Source organism: Carlito syrichta, unplaced genomic scaffold (assembly GCF_000164805.1).
Source record: "Carlito syrichta isolate Samal-C Ts95f unplaced genomic scaffold, Tarsius_syrichta-2.0.1 Scaffold309451, whole genome shotgun sequence".
NCBI lineage: Eukaryota > Metazoa > Chordata > Mammalia > Primates > Tarsiidae > Carlito > Carlito syrichta.
This window is the reverse complement of record NW_007253547.1, coordinates 335,071-347,794: the sequence shown is the minus strand read 5'-3', so window position 1 is coordinate 347,794 and position 12,724 is coordinate 335,071.

Genomic DNA, 12,724 nt, shown 5'->3' with positions numbered 1-12,724 from the left:
TTTTCCATAAGTACAAGTAGTATTTTTCTAGATACCTAGGATTACACATTAAAAACTCTAATAGCAACTGCCCTCTAAAAAGTCCCTACCAATTTACACCTCCACCAAAATGTAAGAGAACCCATTTTTCTCACCAGTTTTAAATGTTGGTGACTCTGATGTCTGAAAATGGTACCTTACTGTTTTGATTTTCTAGTCTTTTAATGTTATGAAGGTTATCATTATCACACAGAAGTCAGTTTTTAAAGAAACTTTTTATTTTTGTATAGTTTTAGATTTACAGAAAATTTATGAAGATAGTACAGAGTATTCCCATATACCCTACATCTAGTTTCCCTTTTGTTCAATCTCAAATTTGTATGATATCTTTGTCAGAATTAATGAACTAGTGTTGATACATTATTACTAAATAAAGCCCATACTTTGTTCAGATTTCCTTAGTTTTTGCCTAATGTCCTTTTTCTGTTGCACAGTCCCATCCTCAACAGCACATTAAATGTAGCCATCATATCTTCTATGCTTCTCTTGGTTGTGAAAGTTTCTCAGACTTTCCTTGTTTTTGATGACCTTGATGTTTTGAGGAGTACTGATTAGGTATTTTGTCCCTCAGTTGGGATTTGTCTGTTTTTCTCATGATGAGACTAGAGTTTGGGTTTTGGGGAGGAAAACCACAGAGATAAAGCGAGAGTACAGATTATCAACATGACTTCTCACTAGTAATATTAACTTTGATCACCTGGCTGAAGTAGTGTTTGTCAGGCGCCTCCACTGTAAAATTTCTCTTCCTTTTTCTCCTTTTCCATAGCATACCTTTCAAAAATAAGTCACTATACAGCCCATACTTAATTACGTAGTGGGGAGTTGCTCTCCACCTCCTTGAGGGCGGAGTATCTTCATAAATTATTTGAAAGTCTTATGCAAGGGAAATTTGCCTATTCTTTCCTATTTTATTTATTTATTCAGTTATTTAATTATTTTTGTTTTGTAGAGATGAGGTTTCACGATGTTGCCCAGGCTGGTCTCAAGCTCCTGGGCTCAAGCAATCCTCCTGCGTTGGCCTCCCAAAAGTGCTGGGGTTACAGGCATAAGCCACTGAGCCTGAACCTTACTTAATTAATTAATTAACTAATTTGTATTGGTATGAATTCATGATTATTTATTTCGTATTTTGGGTTATAATTCAGTATTACTGTGTTTATTTTGTTTCTCAATTGTTTCCACTTTGGCCACTGGGAGAGCTTTCAGTTGGCTCCTTGTTTCCCTTCAACACATCTTCATAATTGTGTGTGTGTGTGTGTGTGTGTGTGTGTGTGTGTGTGTGTGTGTGATTTTAGCTCTTCCTAACTTTCTAGCACTATTAAATGGTTGAATATTTCCTTCCCCAGTAGAATCAGTCATTTTTTTCAAGAAATTCTGGTTTCTATAGTTGGAGAATGGTATTAGAAACCAAGTTCTGGGAGCTATGTGTATAGATGTCAATTTTTACACAGTTACATTTTTCAAGCTTGTCTTGTATGGCTTTGCTTTTGGTATTTTACATAAGAAAGTAGGGTAATTCCTCACTTAACATTGTCAATAGGTTCTTGGCCATTTAGACTTTGAGCAAAAAGCATATAAGGAAACCGATTTTTTCAATGTCAATGTTATAATGAAACTATGTTGAAGAAAAATATGTTATTTGAGGACCTACTGTATATATTTCCTTTTCTGATAATATACTCAAATACTGTATTTCTTTTTTTTTTTTTTTGAGTCGCTGTCTCACCCTGTTGCCCAGGCTGGAGTGCAGTGGCATGCTCACGGCTACCACAGCCTCGACCTGCTGGGCTGAGCCTTCCAAGTAGTTGGAACTACAGGTATGTGCCACCATGCCCTGCTAATTTTTTGTTTTATTATAGAGATGAGGTCTCACCAAGTTGCCCAGGCTGGTCTTGAACCACTGGGCTCAGGACAATCCTCTTGCTTCGACCTCCCAAAGTGCTGCGATTACAGACTTGAGCCACCGCGCCCAGCCGTATTTCATTTTTAATACTTGTATAATTTATTTCATAGGTAGCTTTAAAAGTACCTGAAATCTTTCTTTTTATATGATACAGAGAAGGAATGTTATTTCTTTGTAAATGATTAGCTATTTATCTGTGGACTAATCAATCTTTTCCTCTGTGGTTTAAATGAATGATATTCCTGCATGTTCAAGAGTCTGTTCTTGACTCTATTTTATTTTTTGAATTAACTGAATTTCATTCCTGTATTGCAACATGCAGATTTAATTTCTATAAGTTTATAGTATATAATCTGGTAGGGCCAGTGCCATCTTGAATCTTTTGCAAAAGTTCTTAACTATTCTTGAACATTTTTCTCTTACAGATGAATTTTAGAATTAACTTGTCAAATTCCATGAAAAATACTTTTGGGATCTTGGCTGATATATACTGGATCCTCTTTTTAAAAAAATCTTAATTCTAAAGCAGTGGTTCTCAAACTTAACATACAAAAGAATCACTTGGATAGTTTTTTAAAAAAATAGTTCCAGCCGGGCTCGGTGGCTCAGCCTGGAATCCCGCGTCTTTGGGAGGCTGAAGTGAGTGGAATACCTGAGCCCGCGGGTTTGAGACTCGCCTGGGCAACTTGGCAAGACCTCATCTCTACAATAAATCAAAAAATTAGCCGGGCGTGGTAGCGCATGCCTGTAGTTCCAGCTACTTGGAAGACTGAGGCGGGAGGATCTCCGGAGCCTAGCAGGTCGAGGCTGCGGTGGCCGGAAGTGGCCACTGTACTCCAATCTGGGCAACTGAGAGAGACTCCAACTCAAAAAAACAAACAACAACAACAAAAAAACCAGTTTCCTGGTGCCCAACCTCAGAAGTTTTGGTTGGACAGGATCCATGAATTTAATTTGCATTTCTAACAAGCTCAAAGTGACCCTTCTGGTTCAGAATCACTCTTTGAGAACCACTGTTCAACAAGAGGGGACCCCAAAAAACTGAATTTATTTATAAAAAATCATGTATTTATTCTTACATGTTGAAACTTTAGTCACCTTCAATGTACTCTCTGTTTGATGCAATACACCTATTGAGACACTTTTTCCACTGCTCATAACCATTTTGAACTCATCAGTTTTGATGCCTTTTAGTACTTCTGTCATTTTTTTGTTTCACCTCTTCCACATCAGTAAAATGTTTCCCTTTGAGGGCTTTTTTCATCCTAGGAAACCAAAAATAAAAGTTGCTTGGAGTGAGATCAAGTGAATAGGGAGGATTGGCCATGGGGGTCATGCTGTTTTTGGTCAAAACTATTGAACACTCAATGCAGTGTGGGCAGGTGCATTGTTACGGTGGAAGAACGAGTCACCTGTTTGCCACAACTCAGGATGTTTCTTCCACAAATTGTGACTCAACCTTCTTGAAACTTCCAGATAAAAACTTTGGTTGACTCTTTGATCTGAATGAACAAATTCTGAGTGTACTACAAGGGACCTGCCCTCCAAAAGATAATTCTGGGTTTTTTTGGTTCTCTCTTATATAGTAAGTACTCGTCTGCTTGGCAATCTCATTTATTCCCACTGGCTTTGAACAGTCTGAGGATTAAATGGACACTGTATGTAAAGTTCTTGGAACAGTGTCTGGCATATGGGAGACATACAGTGAATTGTTACCAGTTTTCTTTATTAGCCAATGAGAAGGATTTTTATTACCAAGGTATCTGGGAGCTAACATCTGTGCATAACTAAGTGCTTGTTGAGTGACTGTGGAAATGGTAAGGGTGTGAGGAGATTGAAAAATTGGTTGGTTGGAGACAAAATTGTGGGCACCACCGTTCTGTGTCACAGAAAAAAAGTCCATCTAAAAATAAATATGGCCCCAAATATATAAAGAAATTTTGATAAAGATAGACAAAAAGAAAAAACTTCTCTCAAATAACAGAAAAGATCTGAAACGTAAGTCCAGGAAAAGAAGACATCAGGAGGAAAACACATAGAAATACTACAAAATTGGTGGAATTTTACTCTTCGGTGTATGGTTCCTGGGAGAGTTGACAATCCCTAGCTCAGATCCATGAAACTATCAGAACTAATTATAAGAATTAAACTCTTAAGAACTAAGAATAGGGCCGGGCTCAGTGGCTCAGCCTGTAATCCCAGCACTTTGGGAGGCTGAGGCGGTTGGATTGTCTGAGCCCAAGTGTTTGATACCAGCCCGGGCAACTTGGGAAGATCTCGTCTCTGCAAAATCAAAAATAAGTTGGACTTGGTAGCGTGCTCCTGTAGTTCCTGCTACTGGAAGGCTGGCGTGGAAGGATCGCTGGAGCCCAGCAGGTCAAAGGCTGGGGTGGCCGCGAGTGTACCACTGCACTCCAGCCTGGGCAACGGAGTGAGACTCCAACTCAAAAAAAAAAAAAAAAAAAAAAGACTAAGAATAATTGACCTAGAGTGTGCAGTCTAGGGAGAGAAACGGGACTTTTTTAACACCAGGATTTTGACCCTTCTATTATAGTTTTACCCTATTTCTTTGACAGGACATTTTGACTCTGAGTTTGTCAATCAGGATTATACAATCATTCACAAATTTTTGTGGCAAATATATTTTTCTGGAGTTAACTTTTATTCCCATTCAAATCCTTGATCAGCTAGGAATTTCTAAATTTTTAGATTTTTATTTTTAGATTACTGGAATTATAATTAACAGAGTTAATGGGAACAGTATTTTTCTGTGAAAATTTTCCATTTTAAATTTAATTGATTAGCATTTCTTCCATGTTAAGTAATATTTGTGGTATTTCCAGCAAATCATGTTTTCCCAAGTCAGAGTTAGCAGATCTAACATTTACTGTGTACCATTTTAGCCATTGTCAATTTCCATTTGTATTAATACTTTCTACCCAAAATATTTATGAATTGTATAAAATGATGATAGTTTATGTTTAACTCTTAATTATGAGAACACTATAAGCAAATCCTTTTAGAGGAATAACATTATCTTGCTTTCTTCCATTGGTCTATTTTTTTTTTTTAGATTTGTCTATAGTATTAACTGCTCATATTTGTGGTAGGGTTAAGAGCATAGATTGGATCAATACGTCCTTAGGTGAGAATGTACCCAGGACTAAAATGTTCACCAGGTTTAAAATTTTGGAGTCAAAATGGCTTGGCAAAACCAAACCAAACAAAAAATAAGCAAACAAAAAACCACATGTCAATATAATGCTTTATCAGTCCCATGAAATACCATAGTTTATTGATGCATTTCCCTACTGATGGACCTTTGAGTTGTTTCCAGTGTTTCTCTCTCTCTCTCCCCTTCCTCTTGCCTTTACTTTCCATTATCAAAGCTGAAGAGAACACGTCTCTGTAATCACAGTAAGTATTTTTCTAGAAGAGACACTGAGAATTGCTGAGTTAGAAATTTGAGTGAAAGGATGAAGGAAGTAGTAATTAATGTTGGAACACCCGTTAGGGATCTAAACCCAAACTCTTCATCTTTCAGGCATTAGTTCACTTCTTTTTTTTTTTTTTTTTGAGTTGGAGTCTCACTCTGTCGCCCAGACTGGAGTGCAGTGGCCGCTCCCGGCCACCGCAGCCTCGACCTGCTGGGCTCCGGCGATCCTTCCGCCTCAGCCTTCCGAGTAGCCGGAATTACAGGCATGCGCTACCACGCCCGGCTGATTTTTTGATTTATTGTAGAGATGAGGTCCGCTGCCCAAGTGGGTCTCGAACCCGCGGGCTCAGGCAATTCACTCACCTCAGCCTCTCAAAGGCGTGGGATTACAGGCTGAGCCACCGAGCCCGGCTAGTTCACTTCTTCAAGGTTTCACAGTCTCTTCGTGGCAGAACAGGTCTAGAAATACAGAACGATTCAAGCAGCTTTATGAAAAGTAACCCAGGCTTGCAGCAGTGTGGCAGCAGACTGGGCGGGTTGTTGTTGCATCTAACTCTAGTGCTGAACCTGACTGAAGAAGTCTCTGTAGATCAGCCAGATTGGCAGCTGGGAAGGAAACTGGATATTGACAGGATCAGGGACAAACTGGAACCTGTGGAGAAAAACTGTGACCCACAAGGAACATTGGAACCTACCTCTGTTTCTCACTAATGCTAACCTTGATGCTCATGCTTTCATCTTGGCAAAGGTCCCAGAGATGCTGAAGGAGCTGCGGGACCTAGAGCTGCCTCATGACAATAAGGTTAGTTGGTAGATCAGTGATGAGGTGTATGAGCTACCTGCCCCATGGCTAGCCCCAGGAAGACCATCAGAGTGTAAAAGACCTGCTTCCTGCTTCCAAATCTCTACCTTCCACATATTATCCCAAATGTCTCATGGCCACAGCTGAGCCAGAACCGTACAGGGAATAAGATTCTGGGAAACATAATCCTAGTTTAGCTAATTTGACATAATACAAAGCAGCTTTACCTGGTGTGGAGTGGAGGGCTTTTTTTTATTTTTTGTAATTTTTAAAAAATTTTTTTGAGACAGGGTCTTGCTGTGTTGCCGTGCTGATCTCAAGATCCCGGCCTCAAGATATCCTTCCACCGTGGCCTCCCAAAACACTGGGATTACAGGCATGTGGCATTGCACCCGACTGTGTATTAAACTATGTCTATAAATACTTTGTTACCAGGAAAGACAGTTGCCCCTTTTGGGGGATATTCAAGCAGTCTATGGAGAAGACCACATGGAGAAAAACGGAACCCTCTTGCTAACAACCAGCACCAACTTGACAGCCCTGTGTGTGAGCCATCTTGGAAGTGTGTTCTCTAACCCCAGGCAAGACTTCAGATGACTCTTCCCCTAGCTGATATCGTGACTGCAGACTTATGAGAGACCCTAAGCAGTACTGTTTAGCTAAGTTGCTTGCTGACCTACAGAAACAATAAGATAATAAATGTTTGTTGATTTAAGCCTCAAAATTTTAGTGTAATGTGTGCTACAGCAATAAGTAACTGTATATCTAGGTACCAATTATTTAGAGTAATCAAGTGTTTCAAAAACAAATAGTACAAGCTTCAGAGTCTATGTATTATAAGCTTAGAATATATTCACTGAAACCACCTCAATGTCAAGTTGCTGTGGCACCAGCAAGTCCAGTGGCCGATATTTTGAAAAATCTAGCCATTTAAAAAATCAACAACGTGGGCCTCAGGGAAAGGTGGAATGTGGGCAGTTGGAATCCATGAGTTCTGAAATTACCCTGCATCCTGGATTTAATTCTGGTTCTGTTCCCCACTACTTCCTGACCTGCCACTCTTCCTGGTTGCTTTTCAACACTAGCTTTTGGGCTTCTTTTTTTTTTTTTTTGAGTTGGAGTCTCACTCTGTCGCCCAGGTTGGAGTGTAGTGGCATGCTCATGGCCACCGCAGCCCTGACCTGCTGGGCTTGGGCAATCCTTCTGCCTCAGTCTTCCAAGTAGCTGGAACTACAGATGCATGCCACCACGCCTGGCTAATATTTTGTGACTTATTGTAGAGATGAGGGCTCACCAAGTTGCCTAGGCTGATCTCGAACCCCTGGACTCGGGCAATCCTCTCACCTCAGCCTCCCAAAGTGCTGAGATTACAGGCTGAGCCACCACGCCCAGCCAACATATCCTCAGTGGCTGACACAAGTCCTTTCTGTGTGGATGACAGCTTTTCAGATTTTTTTTTTTGAGTTGGAGTCTCACTCTGTCGCCCAAGCTTGAGTGCAGTGGCACGCTCATGGTCACCCCAGCGTCGACCCACTGGACTCCAGTGATCCTTCTGCCTCAGCCTTCCAAGTAGCTGGAACAACAGGCACGCACTACCACGCCCGGCTAATTTTTTATTTATTGTGGAGACAAGGTCTTGCTAAGTTGCCCAGGCTGGTCTCAAACCCTTGGGCTCAGGCAATCCACTTGCCTCAGCTTCCCAAGGTGCTGGGATTACAGGCTGAGCCACTGAGCCCGGCCTGGGTTTCTTGACAGTTCCTCCTATAACCTCTTGTTCAGCACTCTAAACTCTTTCCTCATTTGCTTCCTGGACAGTTAGATTCTGTAGCTTGAGGCATTTTAGTTTCTCTCAATGCCTATGTCTTATGAAAGAGATTGGGTATATCTGGAAATCTGAAGAATAGTCTATCCTTCTCTAGCTTAAGGAAGGGGATGTTGATAAAAAATAAACTTTATGATCCGGGCTCGGTGGCTCAGCCTGTAATCCTGCGCCTTGGGAGGCCGAGGTGAGTGGATTGCCTGAGCCCACGGGTTCGAGACCCGCCTGGGCAACTTGGTAAGACTTCATCTCTACAATAAATCAAAAATTTAGCCGGGTGTGGTAGTGCGCGCCTGTAGTTTCAGCTACTTGGAAGGTTGAGATGGAAGGATCTCCGGAGCCCAGCGGGTCGAGGCTGCGGTGGCCGGGAGAGGCCACTGCACTCCAGTCTGGGTGACAGAGTGAGACTCCAACTCAAAAAAAAAAAAAAACTTTATGCACGTACTGATAAGATCATAGGAGGCATCACTGCCATTCTCACAAATACCCTAAAAGCTATCCTCCTGCTTGATGGTTGTTTGATGCTGTATTTAAAGAGAATTGTGGGAAGAGACAGATTGACTGGCAGTCAGGAACTGCTTAACAGGATAGCTGTATCTTGGTGGCGTTAGCATAGATCAAGGACTATCCAGTCCTCCAGTATGTGATGACAATAGTTAATATTTATATGGAAACTATCAAGTTGATTTATATATATATAAATCAAGCAGTCTATGGAAAGGACTATATGGAGAAAAATTGAGCCCTCTTGCTAACAACCAGCACCAGCTTGATAGCCCTGTGTGGTGGCCATCTTGGAAATGTGTTCTCTAACCCCAGGCAAGACTAAATACACATTTATTTAATCCTCTCACCAATTCTGTGATGTAGGTATTCTACTTTATAAGATCACCCAGGCTGGGCTCCGTGGCTCAGCCTGTAATGTCAGCACTTTGTGAGGCAGAGGTGAGTGGATTGTCTGAGTCCACGGGTTCGAGACCCACCAGGGCAACTTGGCGAGACATCATCTCTACAATAAATCAAAAACTAGCTGAGTGTGGTAGCGCGTGCCTGTAGTTCCCGCTACTTGGAAGGCTGAGGTGGAAGGATTGCAGGAGCCCAGCAGGTCAAGGCTGCGGAAGCCAGGAGCATAACACTGCACTCCAGTCTGGGCGACAGAGTGAGACTCCAACTCAAAAAAAAAAAAAAAAAAATCCATTATCTTATAGGGTCAGATTTTCCAGGGAAGTTTCAGTTTTAAAAATCTTGTTTCATTATTGTCATTAGCTATCAAAATACTTCAGAAGTTCCACTATTTTAGCATCTGAATTATACCTCCCAGACTACCTCTACCATGAGAGAGTCACTTCCAATAACTTTTGCACTATTTATTCTAATTTTTGGTTCAGAAAATATGGCCATGTTAATAGAACGATTTCAGTGTATCTACCCACCTCTGTCAACTTCTGGTAAATCCACCCACTTGACAGTCCTTGCTGTGCCTGGTGGTTATTTTTGTACCAGGTGCTACCTCTCCTCCTTCCCATAAACAGCAGATTGGATCAGAAGTAGACTTCTAATCCAAAAGCACTCAATTCATAGGTTGCCAGTTTGGGTCCTAGCCTGAAATGATGTCTGGATAAACATGAACCAAGAGACAAGGAGGAGATTTCCTCATTGACCCTAGTCTGGGGTATCCGTGATGGCCAAGTGCAGGACTAGTAAGCAGAGGGAGAGGTATAAAAGACAAAGAGACTGAAGAAGACAAAGAAAGTCAGAAGGGACAGAAACATAGAAAGATCCACTTGACCTCAAATGAGAGAGAGGAAAAATTGGTTCCTAGTGGCTTTTGAATTCCTATGAGGTCCTGTTCAAGTTGAGTTCCTAACTTTCAGTTCACCTAAGATTCAATAAACAGCCTTCTCCTATAGCAAGTTTAGACAAGTCTCCATTCCTTGCCACCAAAAGAGCCTGATTAAAATAGTCTCTAATAATCATACTTTCCTAGACATTGGGAGAACTGGATCTGGACAGTCAAAATCACAACAGACAGATGAGTAAACCAGACATCAGTGTATTACTTTTCAAAGAGAAGTGTACTTTCTCAGAACTCTGGAGTATCTACAGTTGGATGTTCTGAGCATTTTCTCTTCTTTAAGAAAACTTCATTGAAACCAACTGCTATGTCAAGACTGCTTGATGAGCCTGGAACCTAGCAAAAGGGAGAGTATGTCAAGCTATTCTCAGTAAGCTATGGAGTGCAATACATCACTCATCTCCACTGTAGGAATAGCTCTCTTGAGGGACTTTTCTGCACTTGGGGAAGGGACAAGTTACAGGGATGGACTCTTTCTCTATGGTTTTCTTTAACTAGACCCTGTAGACTCTGTCCTTCCGTTAACACTTTTTCTCTAGAGGAGTTATAATAGCTTTACTATTGATAATAAAATAGCTCACATTTATTGAGTATTTTCTATATAACTTGCACCGTGATAAGACCTCTACATACATCTCATTGAATCCTAACACAGTCCTTTTAAGTAGGAATTGTTATTCCACTTTACAGATAAGACTCAGGCAAGTCAAAGAGCTTATCCAAAGTAGCTTGCTGTACTAAGTTAGGGAACAAAGAGAAAGCTGGGAAGGCAGCAACCACATCACAGGTATGTGTAGTTACCCTGCCACATTAGTTTTGAAGATAGTCTACTCTTAATTTGAGGAGACACATGATTAAATATGAGTTTTTAATGTCTCTTTAGCAGCATTTCTGCAAGTGACTCTTAACAATCATCATTATTTTAAACCAGTATTAACACTGATCATTTATTGAAGTCAAGATTTGAAGGTTTTAACTATTCAGCCAGGTAGGCATCATTATCTCCACCTTAGAAATGAAAAAACTGAGATTCAAGGAGCTTAACTTAGTTCATGTAAACCTAGTGCTTTTCTCACACTGTACCACTTCAATCAAATTTCCAGTATGAATTGACCTTCTAATTTTACACCCTAAACATTTTCCCTTGACTATATCCTCATTAAGAAGGACATCTTCATTGACCTATAATGTGTCACTAACTGGAAAACAAGTGGAAATGGTGTACAGCCTTGGCTTCCAGTGTGGTGACCATCGAGTTTGTTTGCCAGTATGCTGCAGCAACTCTCCTGAAATTATCTTAGCTTTCAGGCTCTCTGGATGATTTCAAAGCAGCCTGGACATCAGACAAATTATTATTAAAATAATGAGTGGGCACCAGCATAACTCTGAGTCTAGGGTCTTTGTTTTGATTGATGCTTCTGTCCCCAAATTTTTAGGGGGGCAGAAATGTTTTTTCTTTGTACATAGTTAAGGACCTGGATCAGCATTTATTTTAGGGCTGTGGGTGGAGGGAACTGGCAGGGCAGGCAACAATCTCAAAAATGTTCAAGTACTGAATACATAAAACAAAACAAAACAGAAAATAGCAAGAGTTAAAGTTATTGAGAACTTGGACCCTTCAGACATTGCTGGTGGGAATGTAAAATGATTCATTCAGCTGCTGTGGAAAACTTTTTGGTAGTTCCTCAAAAAGATAAACATAGAATTACCATATGACCCAGCAAGTCCACTCCTAGGTATATATCCAAAAGAATTAGAAATAGTTACTCAAATACACATACAGGCATGTTCAAAGCTGCACTATTCACGATAGCCAAACAGTCGAAATTATCCAAATATCATCAACAGATGAACGAATAAACAAATTGTGATATATACACGTAATGGGAAAATATTCATCGACAAAAAAAGAATGAAGTACTGATCTATGCTACAGCATGGATGAACCTTGAAAACAGGCTTAATCAAAGATGTCAGGCACAAAAGTCCACATATTCTGATTCCGTTTATATGAAATATCCAGAAAAGGGAAATCCATAGACAGAAAATAGATTAGTGGTCGCCAAGGAGAAGGAGGGACTGGGGAGTTACTGCTTAATGGGTGAGGGCTTTCCTTTTGAGGATAGGTAGTTTCCTTTTTGGGATGGTTTTTCTTTTTAGTGACGGATGTTTCAGAACTAGACAGAGGCGGTGGTTGCTCAACACCATGAAAATAATAAATGCCGCTAAAATTTTCACTTTAAAATGGTTTATGTTATATGAATTTCACCTCAATTAAAACAAAAAGTTGCACAGCCCTCTCTGCCCTTATCAGCTTGGAAGCCTCCCAGTGGATCTAGGGCAAAAGAAACAGGCAGCCCCCATGCTTGTGGGAAGGACAAAATAGAGTGCCTTGTCCCAACAGTTGTTTGATCCGTTGTGCATTCGTTTACACCCGGTTTAATTCCCACTGAGTCAGGGCACAGTGTCGAGTCAGGGGCTGGGCTCCAGTGGGTCCATTCCCGGCTCTGGGAGAGTGCGTAACCTAAAGGCAGACACATTCTGCGAATTAAAAAACAGAACTGGAACATTAAAAGTGTTCAAAGTCTGTGATAAACTCAGCATGGGGATTGGCTATCCCGTGTATCACGGTTACCAAAAGAAAAGGGCCTATCTCAGCCAGGGGACTTGAGCTGAACTAACTCGTGTCCATGGCCGCCAAATCCCTTGTGACAAATGCATTCTTTTGTTTTTGTTGGTAGAAATTGAGCACATTTGTTCGGGCCCCTCCAGGAGCTCCTCCGCCAAGGTGGGAAAAGGGAACTCAATCAGCACAAGGACGTCGGCCGAGGATGTCAGCTGCGGGGTCCGCGCGGGCAGGCGGGTGGGCG